Source organism: Mustela lutreola, chromosome 4, assembly GCF_030435805.1.
Source record: "Mustela lutreola isolate mMusLut2 chromosome 4, mMusLut2.pri, whole genome shotgun sequence".
In the NCBI taxonomy this organism is placed as follows: domain Eukaryota; kingdom Metazoa; phylum Chordata; class Mammalia; order Carnivora; family Mustelidae; genus Mustela; species Mustela lutreola.
In genome coordinates this window covers 196,168,289-196,190,970 of record NC_081293.1, presented here as the reverse complement: position 1 = coordinate 196,190,970, position 22,682 = coordinate 196,168,289, and the positions used below count along the sequence as shown (strand labels likewise).

General features: G+C 47.7%; 4 non-coding genes and 1 pseudogene across 4 annotated transcripts; 2 read left to right on the top strand and 3 right to left on the bottom strand.

The window, feature by feature from the left end:
• Positions 1–6,364: 6,364 nt before the first annotated feature.
• Positions 6,365–6,436, top strand: TRNAC-GCA (transfer RNA cysteine (anticodon GCA)). Its single transcript has one exon. It is a non-coding gene; the product is annotated as a tRNA-Cys (tRNA).
• Positions 6,437–8,038: 1,602 nt separating this feature from the next.
• TRNAC-GCA (transfer RNA cysteine (anticodon GCA)) lies at positions 8,039–8,110 on the top strand. Its single transcript has one exon. It is a non-coding gene; the product is annotated as a tRNA-Cys (tRNA).
• Positions 8,111–12,281: 4,171 nt separating this feature from the next.
• LOC131830838 (U1 spliceosomal RNA) lies at positions 12,282–12,459 on the bottom strand (annotated as a pseudogene).
• A 4,264-nt stretch (positions 12,460–16,723) lies between these two features.
• Positions 16,724–16,795, bottom strand: TRNAC-GCA (transfer RNA cysteine (anticodon GCA)). Its single transcript has one exon. It is a non-coding gene; the product is annotated as a tRNA-Cys (tRNA).
• Positions 16,796–18,030: 1,235 nt separating this feature from the next.
• Positions 18,031–18,102, bottom strand: TRNAC-GCA (transfer RNA cysteine (anticodon GCA)). Its single transcript has one exon. It is a non-coding gene; the product is annotated as a tRNA-Cys (tRNA).
• Between the last annotated feature and the right edge of the window lie 4,580 nt (positions 18,103–22,682).

The following is a 22,682-nucleotide window of genomic DNA, read 5'->3' as shown; positions in this document are numbered from 1 at the left end:
TGTTCAGCAGGAAGCCTGCTTCTCCCTCTCTCTCTCTGCCTGCCTCTCTGCCTGCTTGTGATCTGTCTGTCAAATAAATAAATAAAATCTTAAATAAAAAGAAACACACAAAACATGCATTTAAAAATCCATTAACTCAGGGTGCCTGGGTGGCTCAGTGGGTTAAAGCCTCTGCCTTCAGCTCAGGTCATGATCCCAGGGTCCTGGGATCGAGCCCCACATTGGGCTCTCTGCTCTGTAGAGAGCCTGCTTCCCTTCCTCTCTCTGCCTGCCTCTCTACCTACTTGTGATCTCTCTCTGTTGAATAAATAAATAAAATCTTTTAAAAAAATCCATTAATTCATTAGTGTGTGTATATATACACACTATATATAAAAGCTCTCACTGGTCAAATCTGGAGGTTGCTAAGGCATCGATTCATTATTCTGGAAGTTCACAAATAAAAGGAAAGAATCAAGCATTTGTTCTATACCAGCAGAACCCAGCTGCTGGTAAAGGATATCTTTCCTTATAAAAGAATTTGAGCTAATGAGGGAGAGGACTGTAATAAAATCATTTGCAGCTCCTAACGACATAGAGATGTAAGCAAGTATCACCAAGGCCACTAAAGCCATGAGATAAAGGTTTGTTGGGGAAATTGACCAGGTTAATGACACCTCCACACACCATTTAATTAATCCCAGTCCCACCAACAGGAAGAGCCGCAGACATGAGCGTCCTGACACCGCTCTCCCAGCGATGTCATCTCACCAAAAGGCTGAACTCTGATCAAGGCTCCTTCTGTAACCAGCTTGACCGTGTGGAAAATTGTTAAAGCTGAGTATGATGGTTACTTTTACATGTCAACCTGACTGGGTCACGGGGTACACAGATATTTGGATAAACATTATTTTGGGGTTTGCCTGTGGGGCATTTCCAGATGAGATTAGCATTTGGATCAGTAAAACCTAAGTGAAGGCAGTTGCCCTCCCCGGGGCCACCAGGCATCATCCGAGCTGCTGAGGGCCTGAATGGAAGATAAGGGCAGCAGAGACTGGGCAGGTAGTTGTCTCCCTGTTTGAGCTGGGACAGTGGCTTCTCCTGCCCCAGGCTACAACTTAGATCAGCAACTCTCAGGTTCTCAGACCAGCAGGTTCGGGCTAGAAACACATCACCAGCCTTCCTGGGTCTGTGGGCAGATGTGCGAACATGGGACATCTCAGCCTCCACAGTCACGGGAACCAATTCCTTACCATAAACCCCTCCCTCTCTCTCCCTCCACTCCCCCTCCCCCACTGCTTCTGCGTCTCTGGGTCTGTGGAGAACCCTGATCCGTACACCGCGTGATGGACACCACTACTCTTGTGTATATTTGAGATTTTCCATAATAAAAAATTAAAAATCCCTTTCCCATCTATAAGTCTGTTTAAATATAACAGAAGGAAATTACGCTCCCCGATTTAAAAAAAAAAAAAGGTGATTTTCGTTTTCGGGTTCTGATGAGGGTTTGTATCTTACATGAATCAGCCGCTGCGCATCGTTGTGTGAGGAGGACCACTTTCTTTATTTCTCTTAGCACCATGGAGATAGGTTGACTTCTCAAAGGGAACGACTCTGAAAAGCAAGGAGAAACAAAGAAGCAGGCTCACAGAACCAGTCACCATGGTTTCGGGCTCATTAGCGGCATCAGGGGTATCATTAGCAACACAGGGCAAGGTCACACTGGATGGGAGAGGTGCTGAGTGCTGGCTGCTCGGTGCTCCTCTAGCCAACCGGGCTCTGGCCGCAGGCATCGGTGAAAAGACTCACCTTGCCCAGAGTTTGGGGGGGCGGGGGTGGAGGGGTACGGAGTGCTTCCCTCCAGCTCCTAGGACCTACCCACTTTGGTTTATACGTGAGCTGGTGATACCCCTAAAACGTGGAGATAATCCCCTGTGAATGTGAAACCAGAATCAGCACGCAACGGATGTGACTGGCCATCAGCAGAAGTGACAGCTCTGACCTCATTAACTGCATCACAGCCTAAGCAGCCTACAGTAACAGGTGATATGCCGTTATCTCCCTAATATTTCAGAAAAAGAAATCACCCAGTAAGGAACTGGCCGAGGTTTCGTCTCTGCAGACAGGGACCTGAATCACTCGTGCGTTGAAAAACATCCTGCAACGTGGTCCCCAAGCTTTAGTCCCAGAGTTAGACTGGTTGAACTCCTGAATTTCTCTAAGCCTTAGTTTCTTCATCTGCAACTTGGGGGTAATAATGTGCCCAGCTCAGGGTGGATGTGAAGACACAAAGTGACAATTCACAGAAAATACTCAACGCTGAGTCACAGGAAGGCCCCTGCAGGAACTGTGTCATAAGGACGGAGGGTCCCGGGCTCAATGAGGGGAGACAGCGGCTGAATCTTCCTACAGCTCAGGTGCGGCCGGTCATGATGGAGATGGTCTCCAACATCTCCCGCCCCTCTGGCTCCTCCTACTCCACCCCCTACCCCGTGCACCACACCCCAGCTAGGCAGGGAGAGCTTGCGTCCTTCATACCAGAAGGAAGGGATAGGCCTGGAGATGCAAACTGCTCGTGCTCAGCTTTCCCATTCCTGCCATCCGGGCGCTGGGGGTTCAGAGCCAACAGACGGGCGCCTGCAGCCAACTCCGTCCCAGCGTGGAAGGGCCCCGTGGGCGAGGTGGCCAGTACCAGGGGGCCAAGCAGAAGACGCAGACGAGACCAGCGTGGGGTCAGAAAGTCCCGGTGCTCACAATGGGGTCAAGACCAGGTGTCAGACCAGACGCCCACCTGCCCCAAAGGTGGGGGTACTCTGAAAGCCCCTTCAGAACTTAGGCACAGCACCGGGGATGTTGTGCGGGACCCCAGAGTCGAGTCATTCGATTTCTGTCCTTCAGCAGGTTTGGGACACAAAGGAGGAATCAAGCTTTTTTGTAGAGAAATGAGGTGGCATATCCTCCAGCCCTCCCTCTGGGGACCGAGATTAGTACACACTTAGCAGGTCAGAGAGTGGAGACACGAGACGGGGAAGGGGTATGTGCGTACAAGAGATGGGGTGATGGGACCCGGCCACCTAGTAGGGGCGGCCGAGGACACACTGAGATGCCCACTTTGGTGGGTGTGAGTATTCCGGCCTCTAGAGAAGGGACAGTACTTTGGGATGGGAATAATTCACTAAAATGTTCTGTGGCCTGAGGAGAAAACCTTCAGGAACATTCCATTCCATTTGCTCTGATGGCAGCCTCTCTGAGCAGCCTTCTGACAGCTAAGTGGTTTCCCAGGGAACCTGGAGGGCGTCTTGGCTTCCTATGGCTCTGTACTGTGAGGCCGACTAGGGAGGTGTTGACAGCCGGGTCTGATCAGGTGGCACCTGCGAAGTTGAGGGTCTGCTGGGGGGTCTGGGAGCCCAGCTTCATACCCGGACGACCACGCCGAGGTTGTACTGATTCGGGATTAGCAGATGCTGCTCCAAAGCCGATTGCTGCACCATGCTGAGGGCCAGGGTCAGTGTGCAGACCTGGCAGGGGGTGGGGGGGCTTGGGGGTGGAGGGGTGCAGGGGAGGGACGTGACGGGGGGGGGGAGCAGCTGCTGGGGAGGACTCGATCCTGGGAAATCATGAGAAACGGGCCACACATGTGCTTATGTTCAACAAAGTGCTGCTCATAGTCCTGGAAAAAACCATCCACTTTGCAACACTCTCGACCCTTTTTTTTTTTTTAAGAAAGGCAGACTGCCGCGTACAGCTCCTCATTTGCATAGGCCCAGAGTAGGGAAGTATGACTAGCCCTGACTAGCCTCCATCGTCCCACAGCCGGGCCCGAGAGTTTGTTGGAAGGTTCTAGCACAGGGAGCAGCTGCTAGGAGACCCTGGAGCAAGGAACCAAGCTCCTCTACAGGGGAAGACCTCACTTCCGGGTCCTCTCAGTACAAGAGCAGAAAATTCTGTCCGGTAGTGCAGGACAGCAGAACCAAGAAAGAGGCAGACAGACACGCAACATAGGCTCGATATTGGAAATGGATCACCATGAAGCAGGGGCTCTTTGAGATCCAGTACCCTGTGCCCAGCCGCCAGGTCCTCCCCGCCAGCGGGCACCTGGGCTGGTCTTCGCTCACTCTCATCCCTGCAGAATCTGGGGCTGCAGCTTTCTCCCCGGCCACCCCGGTGCCTCCCCTGGGGGTACGCCCAGCCCTGAGAGCCAGGTCTTAGTCCCTGGGAAAGGAAAGCAAAACAGCGGCACATGCAGAAAAAGAAATAAAGCATCTTAGAGGTAGAGGAATGGGTAGGATCCCGTTGGTACCCGGTCATCACTACCGGCATCATCACCTGGACACAAGTGCGCAGACGGGAGAGAGAGAGCAGCTTCTGACAGGTGGGGAGGCGGGTGCCCAGAGAAGGCGCTCCTGCAGCTCCCCGGGAGACCCACCGTGGGAGCACAGCTGGGAAAGACTGGAATTAGGGACGTTTCTTAGTAGAAAAACAGAGGGAGCTGGAGGTGTAGCCCAGGAGTAGAGCATTTGACTGTAGACCAGTAGGTCCCTGGTTCAAATCTGGCTATTTCTAGGTGGTGGGCCTTTCACTCCAGCGGAAGCACAGCTCCTGGCCACCCCTAGGCCTCCCTGCATCTATCTTTCTGACAAGTACTTAAGTGTGTCTTGTTTATCTCCTCAGCCACACTCATTTCCAGAAGGGATAGAGAAAATCTGCCCTAGGCTTTCTCAGTGTTTCCCTTGTGCCTAATTATTACCATCCTGATTTTATTTGTTTATACCAAGCTTGCTTCAAAAAAAAAAAAGGAATCTGAGGCAGCTTGCAATAAAAGATACATAAAAGTCCAACCAATCAAACAAGTATACACAGGACTGACTTATACGAGGTTGTCAAAATCGTGGCGACAGGAAGCAGAAGGGGGGTGTCAGGGGCTGGGGGCTGGGCAGTTACTGATGCACGGGGACAGGGTTTCAGTTCGGGAAGATGAAAAGGTCAGGAGGCGGACGGTGGGGATGGTTTGCACGACCATGTGAGTGCACTTAATGCCCCCGAACGGTACGCTAAACATGGTGAAGGCAGCGCATTTTATGTCATGTGTCTTTAACGACTATTTTTAAAATTGCAGGGGGGAGAAAAGGCAAGGACTGAACGTTTAGGAGAGGAGGTGAATAATTATGCCCGAGAGCCCAGGTGAGGAGAAGCTACTTTTCCTGAATATAAATCCCATCTCTGAGCTTCCTGGTAACCAAACAGGAGTAGAAACATGCCCATTTATCAACAGAGTGAAACAGTCCATGGGCTCCGAAACAGAGCAGGCACCCATACGCCAGGTCTTTATGGGTAGAACCCCGGTAGGGCATGATCCGCCTGCTGGCTGGAAAAGGGGGTTCTACAGAGGGCTTGCATGCCTCTCTTAACAGGGTAGTGAAGTCATCCCTCGCTCAAGTGGAGTTCACGGTCAGCATGTCCTCGAGCCCGGGGCCCTTCAGCACCCGCTTCGCCGAAGCGAGCAGGAGCCTGGGGCCATTCGAAGTGTCGTCCAGGAGCTTTCTGGCAATGCTTAGAAATTCTACAACTATCTGACACCGGCCAGCTCGGGTGCTGGAGGGTGGGGGTCTCAAAGTCCGCAGGTCTGATGCGCCGCTATGGAGCCATGAGAGGTTTCAGGAAAATAAAGATAAAGCTGGCCCTTCACTGCAGAAAGTTGGAAAAGCTTTGCCCGACTTCATGCCCGCTCGGAGATGCGTCTGTCAGCAGCGTGGAGCATAAGGCCCGTCAGGGTGTAGCCCGCTGTGGCCGTCAGGGCCCTCGGGTCCAGCAATGGAAGCCAGATGGAGCCTCAGACGTGTATTGCAAATATCTGTCTCACCAGGGAAGAGGAGGGGGGAAGGCGTCTCCAGACTGGCCTTCTAGAACAACAGCCAGAGCCAAGCTGCAGACCCTGCGTGCTGAGGAGACACCCCCACCCCCCACCCCACCCCCATCACCCGGGGCCAATCTGTTTCCACCCGAAACCAGCACATGCTCCACATCTATCCCCAACACTCAAGGCACCATCCTGACACCAGGCTGACGCAGCCCCCCAATCAATTCTCTTCTATCAAAATGTAAATGTGCATAGGAAAACATTGAAAAGCTGGCAATGAACATTCTAGACATTGTTCAGTGAGTGGCGCCTTACCCCTGGGGTTCACTTTCTACCTTTGGAAAGCAAGCCAGGTACAGACTTCATGGTCTCAGATGGAAAGTTCAGGGATCTTGGAAAAGGTGTGTAGTTATGGCACGACAGGCTGTGGGTAGAGTTGCCCAGACCCAGCAGTTCTGTACGGAGCCTGAATAAGCAGCTTGTGTGTGGAAGTCTGAGTTTATTAATTACACACCACTTCTGACAGAAGGGGGTATAGCTCAGTGGTAGAGCATTTGACTGCAGATCAAGAGGTCCCTGGTTCAAATCCAGGTGCCCCCTTTGAGAGCCTGATTTTTTCCTCCTTCACCTGAAATGACAAAATTGAGTGGTAATGACACCGTCCCCTAGTTCCCCAAACAGGATGAGGCTGGATTGAGTCTGTGTGGCCCAGCACCCCTAAAGTCATTCCAGAGACTCAGCACCACACTGAAGACTAAGGTCAAGACCAAATCCATCCTGAATGTCCTCGTCAAGAGTCTGCTTCCCCAGAGCCGCCGTGGTCCCAATTTCAGTATCATCCAGGGTCTAGTCTGGAGGCAAATGTTACCTGTGTCATTTTGACGGAGAATTTAATATAAATAATTGTTAACGAGTGCATCAGTTTCCTAAAGCCGCTGTAACAAAACTGGCTGCTTAAAACAACAGAAATTTCCCGGCCCACTGCTCGGGGGCCCAGGGTGGGAAATCAGGGTGCGGGCAGAGGGTCCTCCCTGCATCTCTCCAGCTTCTCGTGTCCGGTGGCCATTCCGTCTGCCCGTGGTGGCTGTCACCCTCTGTGTCTCTCCTCTTCCTACAAGGACCCGGTCCTACTGTGCCCCGCCCCTCTCCACTGTGACCTCGTCAGAGCCAACTGTCTCTCCCATGACCCTGTCCAAGTAAGGTCGCATCCTGTGGTACCGAGGGAAAGATATCAGGAGATCTTTTTGGAGATCCAACCCCTAACAACCGGCACTAGAGAACGAAGGATGACAAGGAGAGACTGAGTGTCACGGAGTTAGTGCCTGGAAGAAACGTCTCCCGCTCTGGGGCCCAGGAAACAAACAGAGAAGGAGAACTTGGGAAATCTCACGGGCTTGGGGAGTTTCTCTGTGGATCCCGGCCTCAGATCCCTAAGGAGGCACTGGTGTCCCCGAAGAGTTTTGGCGAGGTGGGTCCTGTGAGCACCAGACTGCAGGCGGCAGTCACGGTTGCTCCTGGGACGGACTGCCGCTGCTAGGTGACGCCGGCAGGAGCCACAGCAGGCACAACAGGGGCTCTGGCTGGCTCCGACCCTCCTGCGTCCCTCTGAGAGCCCTGCTGGGGACCACCCAGGAAGCCACCCGGCAAAGGATAAGGGTGGTTTACAGAGTCCCAGCACGGCAGGGCTGAGCACAGAAAGGGGGACTTCGAGCCTAGGGACAGTCATTTCCTCAGGTGGCTTGTCTCAGCCAGCAGCGTAAGGGCTGACCACATGGAGATCTGAGGCCATGAGACAGGGCTCTGCCTGCATCCGAAGGAGTAGCATCGTGCGGGGAGCTCTGACCCAGCGCCAGCCCATGTGTCTTCTACCTTTTAAGTGGTGCAGGCTTAGCCAACCACTGGGCATTCTGAGTCTCTGTTTTCAGTTGCGCAGCACAGGAACCACAATACAGATGTTAGGGTAGATCCTTCCAGCCGTCGGGGAAGGCTTCCCAAGTTGCTGCTCGCCGAGGATCTGCAGATGGAGAAGCTGCAGAGCTGGGGGAGAAAGCAACCTGCTGCTGCTGCTTTTAAGCAGGGACAGGAGTTGGCAGTAAAGCAGGTCCTGCAACTCAGCTGACCGAGCTGCAGGGGCATCTAGGGCTGGAGTTCTGGGCGTGGCTGTACAGGGAAAGGGTATTAACTGGATCTCCTGGTAGAGCAGGGGGTATAGCTCAGGGGTAGAGCATTTGACTGCAGATCAAGAGGTCCCCAGTTCAAATCTGGGTGCCCCCTAGTATTTTAGCAAATAGTGGTGCTAAAGAAGTTGCAGTTTCCTCTCCTCTTGCTGAATCTGGTTTCTGAGCTTTCCTGCTAAGAGTGAAGAAGCAGAGATCACACCCAAGCAGGCAGCTCTGCTCTGGTGACGTGTTTGTCCCCTCACTGACCTCCCTCACTTGGTCCTGCACACGCCAGTGTGTACTTGGTCCCCTGGCTGAGGGTGAGGACTCTGTCCTTGAAGGTAGCCAGAAGGAAATCCAAGATCATCTATAAAAGGACTGTGTTTCGGGCGCCTGGGTGGCTCAGTTGGTTGGTGACCGCCTTCGGCTCAGTTCATGATCCTGGAGTCCCGGGATTTAGTCCTGCATCAGACTCTCTGCTCAGCGGGGAATCTGCTTTTCACTCTGACCCTCCCCTTTTCATGCTCTCTCTCTCAAATAAATAAATAAATTCTTTCAAAAAAAAAAAAAAAAAAGGACAGTATTGCAACTGCTGTATGTCTTAGCAGCCGTTGCAAAGGAAGCCAGAAAGTAGTGCTATAACACATTCCATATGTTGCAAGGAAATCACAGTCGGCTCTGAATTCTATTCCCAGCCAAACTATTCTTCAAGAACAGACAAAAGCTGAATGAGTTTACTGCTAACAGACTCTCACTAAAGCAAATTTTAAATATATACTTTATTTATTTATTTTTAAAAATTTTATTTATTTATTTGACAGACAGAGATCACAAGTAGGCAGAGAGGCGAGCTGGGGCAGGGGGAGCAGGCTCTCCGCTGAGCAGAGAGTCCAATGCAGGGCTCGATCCCAGGACCCTGAGATCATGACCTGAGCCGAAGGCAGAGGCTTAACCCTAAATATATACTTTAGAGAAAAGAAAAGTGATCCCAGCATGGGAGGTTTGAGACACAAAAAGGAATGTTGAACAAAGAAATTATAAGATATGTAAATAAATCTAAATAATCATTTACCATGTAACACAATATTAATGTCTAATTTATAAAGTTTTTTTAAAAGATATAACTAAAGTAAAAATACTGGTTAACAATAACATCTAAGGAGCAGAGTGATAAGAGTGAAAATCTTTATGTAATTTGCGAGGAAGATAAAAATATTGATTACCATTAGAATTTTAAGATTTGAAAGCAGAAATTTCTAGTGTATCATTTCAAAAGTTGTGATTTTGCCAGGCAAAAGGGGATAAAAGAAGGCAGGGTATATGCTGACAGTCTCACTAAACACTCATTAACTCTAATAATTTCTTTGTTGATTCGTTTTGATCTTCAATGTATATGCTCATATCAGCTAAGTAGTTTGCAAGTTTTGTTTCCGACGTTCCAGACCTTACAGACTTTTTCCTTACCTTGTTGTACTGACTAGAACCTCCAGTGTAATGTTGAACAAGGGTATTGACAGTAGATATCTTGACTCATTCTGATTTCAAATGAAAGCTCTCAACATTTTGCCATTAAGTACATCTCATGAATTATACCTTTTCTAAGCAGTCTTTATCAAATTAAAGAATTTTTCTTCAATTTCTAGTTTGCAAAAATAATTGTCATGGATTGATGAGAGATTTTATCAAAACCCCCTTTTGCATCTGTTATGATAATCATATGAGGGGTGCCTGGGTGGCTCAGTGGGTTAAGTCCCTGCCTTCAGCTCAGGTCATAATCCTGGCGTCCTGGGATTGAGCCCCACATCAGGTACTCTGCTCAGTGGGGAGGCTGCTTCTCCCTCTCCCTCTGCCTGCTTCTCAGCCTACTTGTGATCTCTGTCTGTCAAATAAATAAAATCTTTTTTTAAAAAAAGGATAATTGGGGCAATTATCTCTCTCTGTCAAATAAATAAATAAAATATTTTTTAAAAGTATTTACTTTATAAAAAAATTTAAAAAGGATAATCATATGATTTCCCTCTTTTAGTCTATTTACATGGTGAATTGCACTCATTGCTTTTTAAAAAAAAAAATTATTTATTTGACACAGAGAGAGAGAGAGAGAGAGAGACCACAAGAAAGGGAACACACGCCAGGGGAGAGGAAGAGGGAGCATTTTAGCAAATAGTGGTGCTAAAGGCAGGCCTCCTGTCAATCAGGGACCCAATGTGGGGCTCGATCCCAGGACTGCGGGATCATGACCCAAGCTGAAGGCAGATGCTCAATGACTGAGCCACCCAGGCACCCCACACTCATTGTTTTCTGTAAAATCAAATGTACTTTGCATTTCAGATATAAATCCAATTTAGTCATGAAGTCCTACTCTCTCTCTCTCTCTCTCTCTCTATATATATATATATATATATATATTTGTGAATTCTGTTAGATAATAATTTAATTTTTGTACCTATGTTTATGAATGAGATTAGCCTATGCATTCTTTATTCTGTCCTTGTTGGGTTTTGGTATCAAGATTGTACTAGTCTTGGGGCGCCTGGGTGGCTCAGTGGGTTAAGCCTCTGTCTTCGACTCAGGTCATGCTCTCAGGGTCCTGAGATCGAGCCCCACATCTGGCTTCTACTCAGCTGGGAGCCTGCTTCCCCTCCTCTCTCTGCCTACTTGTGATCTCTCTCTGTCAAATAAATAAATAAAATCTTAAAAAAAAAAAAAAAGATTGTGCTAGTCTCACAAAAGGAGTTATAGAATGTACATATCTTTCTATTCTTAGATTTTTATGTAAAAATAGTTATTGCTTATTTAAGTATAAGACAAAACTCACCAGTAAAACCGTCTTGTCTGAATTCTTTTGTGAAAAAGTTTCAAATGACAGTTTGACTAAAACAACTACTTAAAACTTAGAGGACGATTCAGCTTTTCTATTTTTTTCTTGTGTCAGCTTTAAGTTGTATTTTTTTAAGTTCTTGCTCAATTTCAGCATAGCATAGTAGCAAAGGCTTTGGACTCCTAAGACATAATAATGGGTTCAAATTCTAGGTTCTGAGTGGACTTGGTGAAATTTATTAACTCCCTTAGCCTCAGTTTTGCCATATATAAAATGGGCATGATGATAGAAATGAGCACAGTGTTAGTCCTCATTTGTGGAGATGTTATGAAAATGGAGTAAGTTAATATGTTTAAAGTACATAAAATCATGCCTGCCACATAGTAAGTTCCTTCTTCATGTTAGATTTTAAAATTTTTTGTATATTTTTGTATATTTTCATAATGTCAAGTATTCATTAAAGTCTAAAGAATTTGCAGTTTTTCTTTTTAATTTCTGATACAGGTTTATTTGTTTCTGCTTATTTTTCTTAGCAATTTCACCAGAGGTTAATCTATCTTTTCTTTTCAAAAACCAACTTTTGGCTTTGTTAATCCTGTCTATTTTGTGATCTTTTTTTTAAGTCATTATTTGTCTGCTTTCTAATTATTTTTTTAAGGTTTTATTGATTTATTTGAGAGAGAGCATGAGAGAGAGAGAGAGCTGAGAAGGTCAGAGGGAGAAGCAGACTCCCCATGGAGCTGGAAGCCTGATGTGGGACTTGATCCCAGGACTCTGAGATCATGACCTGAGCGAAACGCAGTCACTTAACCAACTGAGCCACCCAGGCACACTTGTGTTTGTTTTCTATTTCATTAATTTCTGCTCTTCCCTTTCCTTTCTTCTCTCATATGTTCTTTTATGCAGTTTTTCTAACTTCTTGAGATGGATTCTTAGTTTATTTCTATTCTTTTCCAGCATAGTGCTCAAAGCCACAAGTATTTCTCTAAATGCTGATTCAGTGTCCATCAACGGACGAATGGATAAAGAAAATGTTACACATAAACACACACACACACACAGTGGAATATTATTCAGCCATTAGAAAGAAAGAAATCCTGCCATCAGTAACTATATGGATAAAACTGGAGGGCATGGTATTAAGCAAAATAAGACAGAACCCTGCAAAAAATGTAAATACTGTATGGTATCACTTATATGTGGAATTTTTTAAAAAGCCAAACCCAGAAACAGAGAGTAGATTGGTGATTGCCCAGGCGTGAGGGATAGAAGAAATGGGGGGGGGTGTTGATCAAAGGGTAGAAACTCAGTTATAAGGTGAATAAGTTCTAGAGAGCTCATGTACAGAATGGGCATTACATTACAGTTAATAATACTGTATTGTAAACTTGGAAGTTGCTAAGAGGGGAGATCTTAAACTTTCACACACACACACACACGCATTCACACAGGTAATTATGTGGGGTGATGGGTGTGTTCAATAACTTTTTTTTTTTCAGTCCGTCACTACCATAAATTATGCAGCTGAGTTTCTCCCACATTTGGGGAAATTATGGGGCCAGCACATTCAGAGCGCAGTGAATGAGCCTCACGCCGGAAAAAGCACCTTCATGATCATGGTCTCTCCCCTGCCTGGTAAGTGTGGGTGTGTTAATTGACTTGATTTTGGTAATCATTTCACAATGTATAGTAAATCATATCATTACACTGTACAGTTTATATGACAATTCTATTTGTCAATGACACCTCAATAAAGCAAGAGGGAAAGAAACTAAATATTGTAAATTATTCATGACACTTTTCTGTTAATTAATGAGAAAGGTATGTAAAATTTTTCCACTCTAATTCTAGACATGTTTATTTCTCTTGGCTATTCTTTTTTTTTTTTAAGATTTTATTTATTTATTTATTTGACAGAGAGAGATCACAAGTAGGCAGAGAGAGGCGGGGACGCAGGCTCCCAGCTGAGTAGAAGCCAGATGTGGGGCTCGATCTCAGGACCCTGAGAGCATGACCTGAGTTGAAGACAGAGGCTTAACCCACTAAGCTACCCAGGCACCCTCTCTTGGTTATTCTGTCAAGTTTTTGCCTTACAAATTTTGAAGCTTTATTACTAGAAGCATAAAAATCGGGAATTCTTACATCTTCCTGTTAAATTCAGCCTTTGGTTATTAATAATTTATCTTTTATCTCTAGTAATATTTTATTATTTAAAGAATATTTTGTCTGGGGGCACCTAGGTGGCTCAGTCGTTAAAGTGTCTGCCTTCAACTCAGGGCATGATCCCAGGGTCCTAGGATCGATTCCCACATCAGGCTCTCTGCTCAGCGGGGAGCCTGCTTCTCCCTCTCCCACTCCCTCTGTGGGTGTTCCCTCTGCTGTGTCTCTCCCTGTCAAATAAATAAATTAATTAATTTTTTAAAAAAAGACTATTTTGTCTGATAGTAAGATATACCTGCTTTCTTTTTGTTAGTGTTCTGTCAGTCAGATATTTTTTCATCCTTTTACTTTTCAATCTTTCTGTATCCCAAATTTTAGATGTCTTTTGTAAATAGAATACAGTTGGCGGGTTGTTTTAACCCCAGTATGATACTCTCTCTTTCAACCTGGGACACTTGCTTTATGTACTTCTGATGTAACTGCTGATGTGTTTGCGTTCAAGTCCACCTCATTTTATGCTTTCAATTTACAGTGCTTGTGCTGCTTATAGTACTTATACTTTATGTTTTTCTCTCTTTCTTCATTTTTTTTGTTTGAGATTTTTCTAACGCTATTATTTTCCCCTCCTGGTTTGAAAAATATAAATGCTATTTCTTCTTTTTTTAGTGATTATGCTAGAAATTCCATGTGCATAGTTACTTCTCAGAGTCTGTGCCTAACCAATGGCTTTACCCTAGGCACAGGTAATACAAGCATTTTAGAAAACTTAAAAAAATTTTTGTTGTTGTTGTTTACAATTTTTTTTTAAGATTTTATTTGACACAGTGGTGGGTGAGGGGTGGAGAGCAAGCACAAGCAGGGGGGGTGGGGCAGGCAGAAGGAGACACAGATTCCCCACTGGGCAAGGAGCCCGACGTGGGGCTGGGTCTCAGGACCTTGCGATCATGACCTGAGCTGAAGGCAGCCGCTTAACTGACTGAGCCACCCAGGCGCCCCAGTATCTTAGAATACTTTTAACTGAACTTACTTTCCTCCCAACTTATATGCACTTTTTATCTTCTACATCATCCCATAAGTTGTGTTAACCTCATTATTGTTACTTTTTTACAGTCAATGTTCACTTAGATTTATTCATATATTTACTATTTCTTTGCCTCTGTCTTCCTTACTACATCTGTCCTTCCATACAAATCATTTCCCTGCTGCTTAGAATATACTTTTTAGAATTTCTTTGCGTGCCTGCATGTGATGGATGAGTTATTTCCGTTTTTATTAGTCCGAAATTGTCTTTATTTTACCTTCACTCCTGAAGGATTTTTTACCTGAGTACAGAATTTTATGTTAACAGTATTTCAGTAGATGTAATTCCACTGCCTTCTGGTTTCCATTATCACTCTAGAGTACTCAGTTGTCAATCTCATTGGAACTCATTGAAAATAATGTGTTTTCTTTTTACTATGCTTTTGAGTTTCTTGTCTGTGATTTCCTGCAATTTTATTACAGTAACTCTGGGTATGGATTTAATTTTGTTTCCTATGTTTGAGATTCACTGGGGTTCTTGAATGTCAGCATTGGCGTCTTTCCTAAGTTGCAAAATAGTCTTAGCCTTTGTGTCCTCAAATATTGTCTCTACTTCATTCTCTCATTTTCTCTTCCAAGAGTCCATTTAAATGTACATTAGACCTCCTCATTGTAGCCTCTAAATTTGTTACTCTCTATTCTGTGTTTGCCATATTTTTCCTTGCATGCTTTATAATGGATGTGTTTCATCCCAATGTTCTAATTCACCAGTTTTCTCTTTGGCTGAAACCATTCACTGACTGTAACATGGACAGCTCATTGAAGTTTTAATTTTAGTTATTGATTTTTAGATACACATTTTTTATGTTGTTCTCATATCTTCTTAGTTACTTCTTATGTTTTCCAGCTTCCTACTGAAAATTTCAAACTTGTCTCTTATCTTCTTGAAAGGAGCTAGCACTTTTTTTTTTTTACGGTGTGTTTCTGGCTGTTCTAATATTAAAAAGTCCCTTCCTTGTGTTTAGTTCTGTGGTCTGTTGTTTCTATTGATTTTCATTGATGATTTTTGCCTTCTTGTGTACATAGCTATTCTTGACTACATACTGAACACTGTATTCGAAAATGTATTTGTAGGACTAATTTGAAGCCAGGTGGAGATGATAGTATCCTTCATTTGTTTTTTCCAGAGATCTGTGGGGCTCTAGTAGTCAGGATACCTTAATATAATTTCAAGGCTTGAGTTTCTGGGTCATCCCGATGTCACAAAGACCAGCGACAAATTCTTGCAAGGACTGTTTTGGTTCAGTTTGCCTTTCCTCCTTAGGGTCCCAGCCCAAAGCCAGAGATGGTTTACCCTTGTCCCTACTCTTGGTGGGCCCAGAACTCTGACTTCTATCCTCCTGGCCCTGAGAGACTTCCAGAAATTCACTTAGCCTCTCTTGGACAGAAAACCAGGGCCAGGGTGAAAGCAGCCTCTCCTGCGGAGCTTTATCCTTCTGTTTCCCATTTGTTCTGAATCTCCATCTTGTACTTCATATTTAGCTAGTTAGCTCTTTGAGGCTTTTGTTGAGTTGTTTGTAATACTTTCCCAGCTTTTTTATTTGTCGTCATAGGAAAGATTGGTTCAAATTACCTCTTCATCAAGGAATATGGAAATTCCTCTGCGGGATTCTTGATACCATTATATGTGTTTTAAATATTTTGACTACATTTTTAATAATTATTATATAAATTAGGGCCTACTCCTTGGCATTCTCACCAAGGAAATATGGATGCAGGTTTAAAAAAAAAAAGTGGGGGGCACCTGGGTGGCTCAGTGGATTAAGCCGCTGCCTTTGGCTCTGATCATGAGCTCAGGGTCCTGGAATCAAGCCCCGAATTGGGCTCTCTGCTCAGCAGGGGGCCTGCTTCCCCCTCTCTCTCTGCCTGACTCTCTGCCTACTTGCGATCTCTCTCTCTCTGTCAAATAAATAAATAAAATATTTTTTAAAAAAGAAAGGAAGGAAGGAAGAAAGAGTGGTAAGAGAGAAAAGAAGAACGGAAAATCAAGTGGTCTAAGTCTGCCCTCTGACAGATTCCCAGGGAGAAGACAGGGGCTCTGTTTTGATATGCTAACTCTTTTTTTTTTTTAAGGTTTTATTTATTTATTTGACAGAGAGAGATCACAAGTAGGCAGAGAGGCAGGCAGAGAGAGAGGAGGAAGCAGGCTCCCACCAAGCAGAGAACCCGATTCGGGGCTCATTCCCAGGACCCTGAGATCATGACCTGAGCCGAAGGTAGAGGCTTAACCCACTGAGCCCCCCAGGCGCCCCAGATATGCTCTCTAACTCTTACAGTCACTTCTGGGCAGTAGGAAGGTACATATCCACACTTCACAAGTGGCTTTCACTCTCTCTTTCTCTTCACAAGAGATAATGTTCTCCCTGAAGATTATAACAAGGTTGAGAAAATGAGACACCAAGAGAAAGGAAGTCTCCGCACACACCATGAAAGGCCAGAGTCTCCAGGTAGGTAAGAGTGGACTGAGCCAACTTCATCAGCCCCTTCACTGAAATGTGACCCCGGAGGCTATTGTCTGGATGATGCTCAAGGAAAGATTCTTGGAGCCGATCCTGGTGCAGAACCTAAATTTTTATCCCAAGACAAAGAGCATTAATTTGATGGTTATACATTGGGGGCAAGAGGCAGAAATGCCAGCACCTGCTTCAATCATTTAGGAAGTAAGAAAGGGGGCACCTGGATTTGAACCAGGGACCTCTTGATCTGCAGTCAAATGCTCTACCCCTGAGCTATACCCCCACCTGTTGATGGCATCTCAGTATCACCTTTTCACCCGTGCACTGCACTCAGGATCTCTGTGCCCATATTTGGCTGGTTTTTTTCTGCATGTCCCAGGAGGTGGCAAGTCTCCTCCACTGTTGTCCACTTTCCTCTCTTCCTCTCTCAGCCTTAACTGGTTCTCCTCTCTCCTGCTCTCTTCCTCAGGCTGTAGCAATGCCATCAACCTTTACACTTACACTGAAGATCATTCAAGCCTATAGTAGTCTTTCTCCCTAGGCTGGCACATAGTTATCGGAAAAATATAAATCGGAAAAAATAAAATAAAATAAATTGCGTTCTGGGTCCTAAGGGAACCTCACGCTCAGTGCAGGGACAGCCTCCTCCATTCTCCAAGCCTCGGGAGGGGGTTTCATTCCCTCATTCACTCAGCAAACACTCTTGGAGGCCAACTGGTGCCAGGCTCCGTCGTCCATGTTGAAGACACGGACTACTAAAGCATTATCCCTTTTCCTCAAAGAGTCTTAGTCCAAGGAGGAGACAGACCCACGAACCGAAGTATTTCCACAGAGTGCCGAAAGTCCAAGCAGAGAGCTGTGAGAACAGGGAGTGGGAGGCTCGGCAGCTTGGAAGTCGGGGCGGGGGCCTTTCTGGAGGAGACGGACAAGGACGACCCCGCTAAATTGAAGGAGCTGGGAAGGCCGAAGAGGACTAAGACCATGGGAGGAATAAAAACAAACAAACAAAAAAATGTTTTTAAAAAGTGCATCTTGAGGGGCGCCTGGGTGGCTCAGTGGGTTAAAGCTTCTGCCTTCGGCTCGGGTCATGATCCCAGGGTCCTGGGATCGAGCCCCGCATCGGGCTCTCTGCTGAGTGGGGAACCTGCTTCCTCCTCTCTCTCTGCCTGCCTCTCTGCCTACTTGTGATCTCTGTCAAATAAATAAATAAAATCTTTTTTTTTAAAAGTGTGTCTCGAGATCAGTGAGACTAATATCAAAAGGGAAGGAGTGCTCGTCACGCCGGGAAACATCTCAGAAGTCTGGGTTCCTGCTAATGCAATGAGGGTGCTCCCAGACATTGCTCCTGGGAAAGCCTGTGACACGGCGTGACTAGCTGTGACCTCAAGGAGCCCTCACAACACCCTCCCTGCTGTCCAATCCTAGAGATGAGGACAGAAGAGAATCCAGGCACAGAGGCTTCAGAAGGACTTGCCTTCTTCTCGTGTGACCACTTCACAGCCAAAAGGGACTTTGGCAAGGGGGCACCCGGATTTGAACCAGGGACCTCTTGATCTGCAGTCAAATGCTCTACCCCTGAGCTATACCCCCAGGCCTGCCTTTGAACCTTAATTGCACCTCTTGAACTGTGCAGCTGCCTTGTTCCTGGGCTGCTACGAAGTTCCTGGAGGCAGGTGCCCGCCCCGTGACAGCCCGGCTCTCCCTGCCATCACTCACGCATCCGTCCACACAAAACGCCTACTAACCAGCTTCTCCGTGCCAGGCTCGTCCTTCCTTCTCCTCCCATTTCCTCTTCCTCCCTCTCTGGCTCACTGACCTCGCCCCCCTCCCCATCTTTGCTGTGCTGGGCAGTCACGGGCTGGCCCATCCGGGCAGACCCTTGGTCCTCTCCTCGCTCCCTGCACTTCTCCGCACGGATGCAGGAGCAGCTCTGGGACAAGAACCCGGTCCTGACACCACACCCCGAGGCACAGAGGACCCCCTTTGTCCCTGCCCACCCTACGCTCGGCCACTGAAACTGCTAAGTACCGGGCGGGAATCAGGTGGGCCAGTTCCAGATTCCTGCTCCGGGAGAAGTCCATTGAGGAGGGGCGGGACCCTGGGACAGCTTGCTTGCGGTCCCGGGACACGGAGAACGGTGGCTTCCAGGATGCCGCGCAGAGGCAGGCCGCTCTGGTGGGACTTGTTTGAGCAAACAGGCCCGAGGGGCTGAAGCCACCAAGGGTGTGTGCCCTGGGGTCGGCAGGGGAGAGAAGCATCTCGTTGGGCTTGGCCCCTTGGGAGATGGCCACGAAGGGGAGACCCAGAGGCAAGACTGTAGGGGGACAGTGTGTGGGACAGGCAGAGCTGCTGGGCCCTGGCGCCGGGAAGGGACAGTTCTCCGACACCGTTCTCGCGACCTGCGGCCACTAAGAAGGAAACCATAAGTGAAAATAGCCAAAACGTTAAATTTCTCAGGAAAGCAAGAAATATGGGCTGTAGGCAGCACAGGGCTGTGCTGTTGTCACCGTGATAAAGTGAGTTCTGGCAGAACGGGTCACAGCAGCAGCAGGCACAGAGGACAGGATGCGAGGCTCTCTGACCCGCTTGTTACACACGATGTTCAAAGTCGCCGCTCCTGCTGCGTTGTGGTGGGGGAAGAGCGGGCAACTTCGACGCTGTTGTACTGAAAACCAGAAATATTGGGGCTTTTACATAGAAAATTTCATCAAGTTTTTACTGACACGTCATACTGTCAACCATCAAAGAAAATCGGTTCCTTTCTGAGACGGAGAGCCGGTGGCGTGACTTGAGGGAGGCAAACATTTCTTAAATGTAACACCAAAAGCTCACTTGATAAACTGGACTTTAATTAAGAACCTGTGCTCTTTGAGTTAATTTTAATTAAATTAAAAACTCGTGCTCTTTGAAAGACATGGTTAAGACAATGAAAAGGCAAGTGACGGAGAGGAAGTATTTGCAAGCCACGTATCTGATACAGGACTGGCACCCACAGACAGAAAGAGCCTTCAAAACTCAATCATGGGGCGCCTGGGTGGCTCAGTGGGTTAAAGCCTCTGCCTTCAGCTCAGGTCATGATCCCAGGGTCCTGGGATTGAGCCCCGTATCGGGGCTGCTCAGCAGGGAGCCTGCTTCCTCCTCTCTCTCCTCTGCCTGCCTCTCTGCCTGCTTGTGATCGCTCTCTGTCAAATAAAGAAGTAAAATCTTAAAAAAAAAAAAAAAACCCTCAATCATAAAAAAACAAACAAGCCAAAGGAAAAAATGGACGAAGGATCCAGGCAGATACTTGACGAAAGAAAACATATGATGTTGGGGCACCTGGGTGGCTCAATGGGTTAAAGCCTTCAGCTCAGGTCATGATCCCAGGGTCCTGGGATCGAGCCCCGCATCGGGCTCTCTGCTCAGTGGGGAGCCTGCTTCCTCCTCTCTCTCTGCCTGCCTCTCTACCTACTTGTGAGCTCTGCCTGTCAAATAAATAAATAAAATCTTTAATAAAAAGAAAAGAAAACATATGATATTATTAAGCCCATAAAAATAACCTCAACATCAGTAGTGATGAGGGAAATAAACATTAAAACCACGATGAGAGATCACCTTGTGCTAGAATGTAAATCAGAAAGACTGCCCGTGACCAGTGTTGGCGAGGATGGGGGGCAGCTGGAACATGCATTCGCTGCGAGGCCGGCGTGAAACGGTGTGGCCACCCTGGAGAACGGTTCAGCAGGTCCTTAAAGGGTGAGGCGCACCCCTTGCGTAGGACCCAGATACTACACTCCCAAGGATTTCCCTGAGTGGAATGAAGGCGCACAGCCAGGCATGGGTGCACAAGTGTCCGCAGCAACTTTATTTCAAAAGCCAAAAGCTAAGGGCGCCTGGGTGGCTCAGTGGGTTAAGCCTCTGCCTTAGCTCAGGTCATGATCTCAGGGTCATGGTATCGAGTCCCACATCAGGGTCTCTGCTCAGCAGGGAACCTGCTTCCTCCTCTCTCTCTGCCTGCCTCTCTGCTACTTATGATTTCTATCTGTCAAATAAATAAATAATCTTTAAAAAAAAAAAAAAGCCAAAAGCTGATAACAACTCAAACGCTTACCAACAGGTGAGAAGGCCCACGACAGGATAATTCTCATGGATAAAAACGAAGGGACTGTTAATACATGGAAACACAGGGATAGATCTCAAATAATTATCTCTAGTCAAAGAAGCCAGACCCAAACCGAACAAGCAAAGAAAGGAGGGGTGCAGTACATATGCTCTGATTCCACTTACAGAAAATTCTACAAAATGAAACCTGGATGTGAACACACAAAGCAGGTCCGAGGTTGCCTGGAGCTCTGGCAGGATTTTAAAGGTCTAGAGGCTGAGGGGTGGGCGATTCCGGCTCGGACACACAGTGTGTTTCATCCCTGTCCCACCAGCCGCTCCCTTCCCAAAGCTCTGCAGCCCCCCAGCCCCCCATGGGCGGCCCCACCCCCACCCCCGCTCTCTCCCAGTAGCACTAGCAGACATCATTTGCTTTCACATCTAGCAGGGATATTCGCTGCTCCTGGACCACTTGTCCTCTCGTCCATCGGCGAAACTGAAGAATGCATCACGGATTCCTCCAAGCACATGGAGTCAGAGGTGGTTCTGTGACCCGGCCCCCAGCCTCCCATCTCCTGGAGCCTCTTGGGAGTGCTCCAAGCGGCCTGTCAAGCTCCTTGTCAATCTGCACAGGACATGAGCCCCACCTGGGGTTTCCCTTCCTGCCATCCCGCTGTCTGTTCACGGCTCCTCCTCTCTAAACAGTGAGCTCTGCTCTTGTGAACCTGCCTCCTAGCCTCGGGCTGCAGCAGCGGCCTCCAGGATGCTTCCTCCACGCTCTGGTTGTGCCTGGTGATCTCTGCATCCATGTCCATGAGCCTCTCCCAACCCTGGTCCCTCAGCACTTTGACCTTGGCTCCTCTTTGGCCAGAGGACACGGCTGGGACCTGGTTATCACTAGAAACTGCCCCACTCCAGAACTTTGAACTCTGAAGTTCCCCATCCTCCTGGTAATCTCTACCCCTCCCTCCACCACATCCTTCTCTTTCCCTTGCCCCCGACTGACTGTTCGACTGTTCGGCTCTTTGCTGCCTCCTCTCGCCGTCCTGCCCTGACGTCTGGTGTCCCTAACGCCATGCTCTGCCGCCGTGTTTGGCTTCCTTGGCTGTTCTCACGGGGTCCCAGAGGGCGAGGGCAGTGGGGACCAAGACCGCTAGAAGCTCCAGACTCTACGAAAGCCTATATTCATCTTCATTTTTATTTTCTGTATAGGCACATCTCATTTTATTGCACTTTGCTTTATTGTGCTTCCCAGATTCTGTTTTTATACAAATTGAAAGTTCAGGACGTTCACAGAGGAAGTCCCTGCACTTGGGGCAGAAACCGCAGGAGACCAGAGCAGGAGCGGAGCCCGAGGAGGGGACGCAGCTGCGAGAAGCTCAGGGTCAGGCGGGACTGCACGTGGGGGGCTTCCTCGGGAGGAGCAGAGCGAGGGGCTTCCTGAGCTGCCGCTGGGAGCCACGACGGACGGATCAGAACACGACGGAGCCGCGCGCATGAAGCAGCGGCAGGGCTCGAGGGGACGGACTCCAGCTCTGAAGGCAGTTCTGTGGGTTGAACGCCATTGGGCAGCACTGCCTGCCACCGAGCAACCGTTCGGGACAGAAGAGCCGTCGGTGGGACAAACCACAGGGCCGAGCAGGCCTCCAGCAACCAGCACCCTGACAGGTCAGCAGCTGGCAGTGCCGCGGAGACCCGCCACCCGCAGAAGGACCAACCCGCTGAGAGCTCAGACAGCGGGTTGCATGCTTAAGCAATAGTCTTTTTCGCTGAAGGCATGCACGTTGTTGTTTTAGACACGGTGCTGTTGCACAGCTCACAGACTGCAATAGCAGGTGCGCGGAACGTCCGTGCCCTGGAAACCCAAACATTCGTGGACCCACTTTATGGCAATATCCGCTTCACTGCAGTGGTCTGGAACCCTGCCCGTGGTTACCTCCCAGGTGCACCTGTATTAGGAATTTCTGAGGACAGAGACAGATGTCTCGGTGGAAAGAGTCCTGGGCAGGTTGTCAGGAAAGCCGAGAGAGCTCGGCCCACAGGTAACAGGCTGTGAGCTAGGACGGAGGCTGTCAGGCTGTCCCCAACAC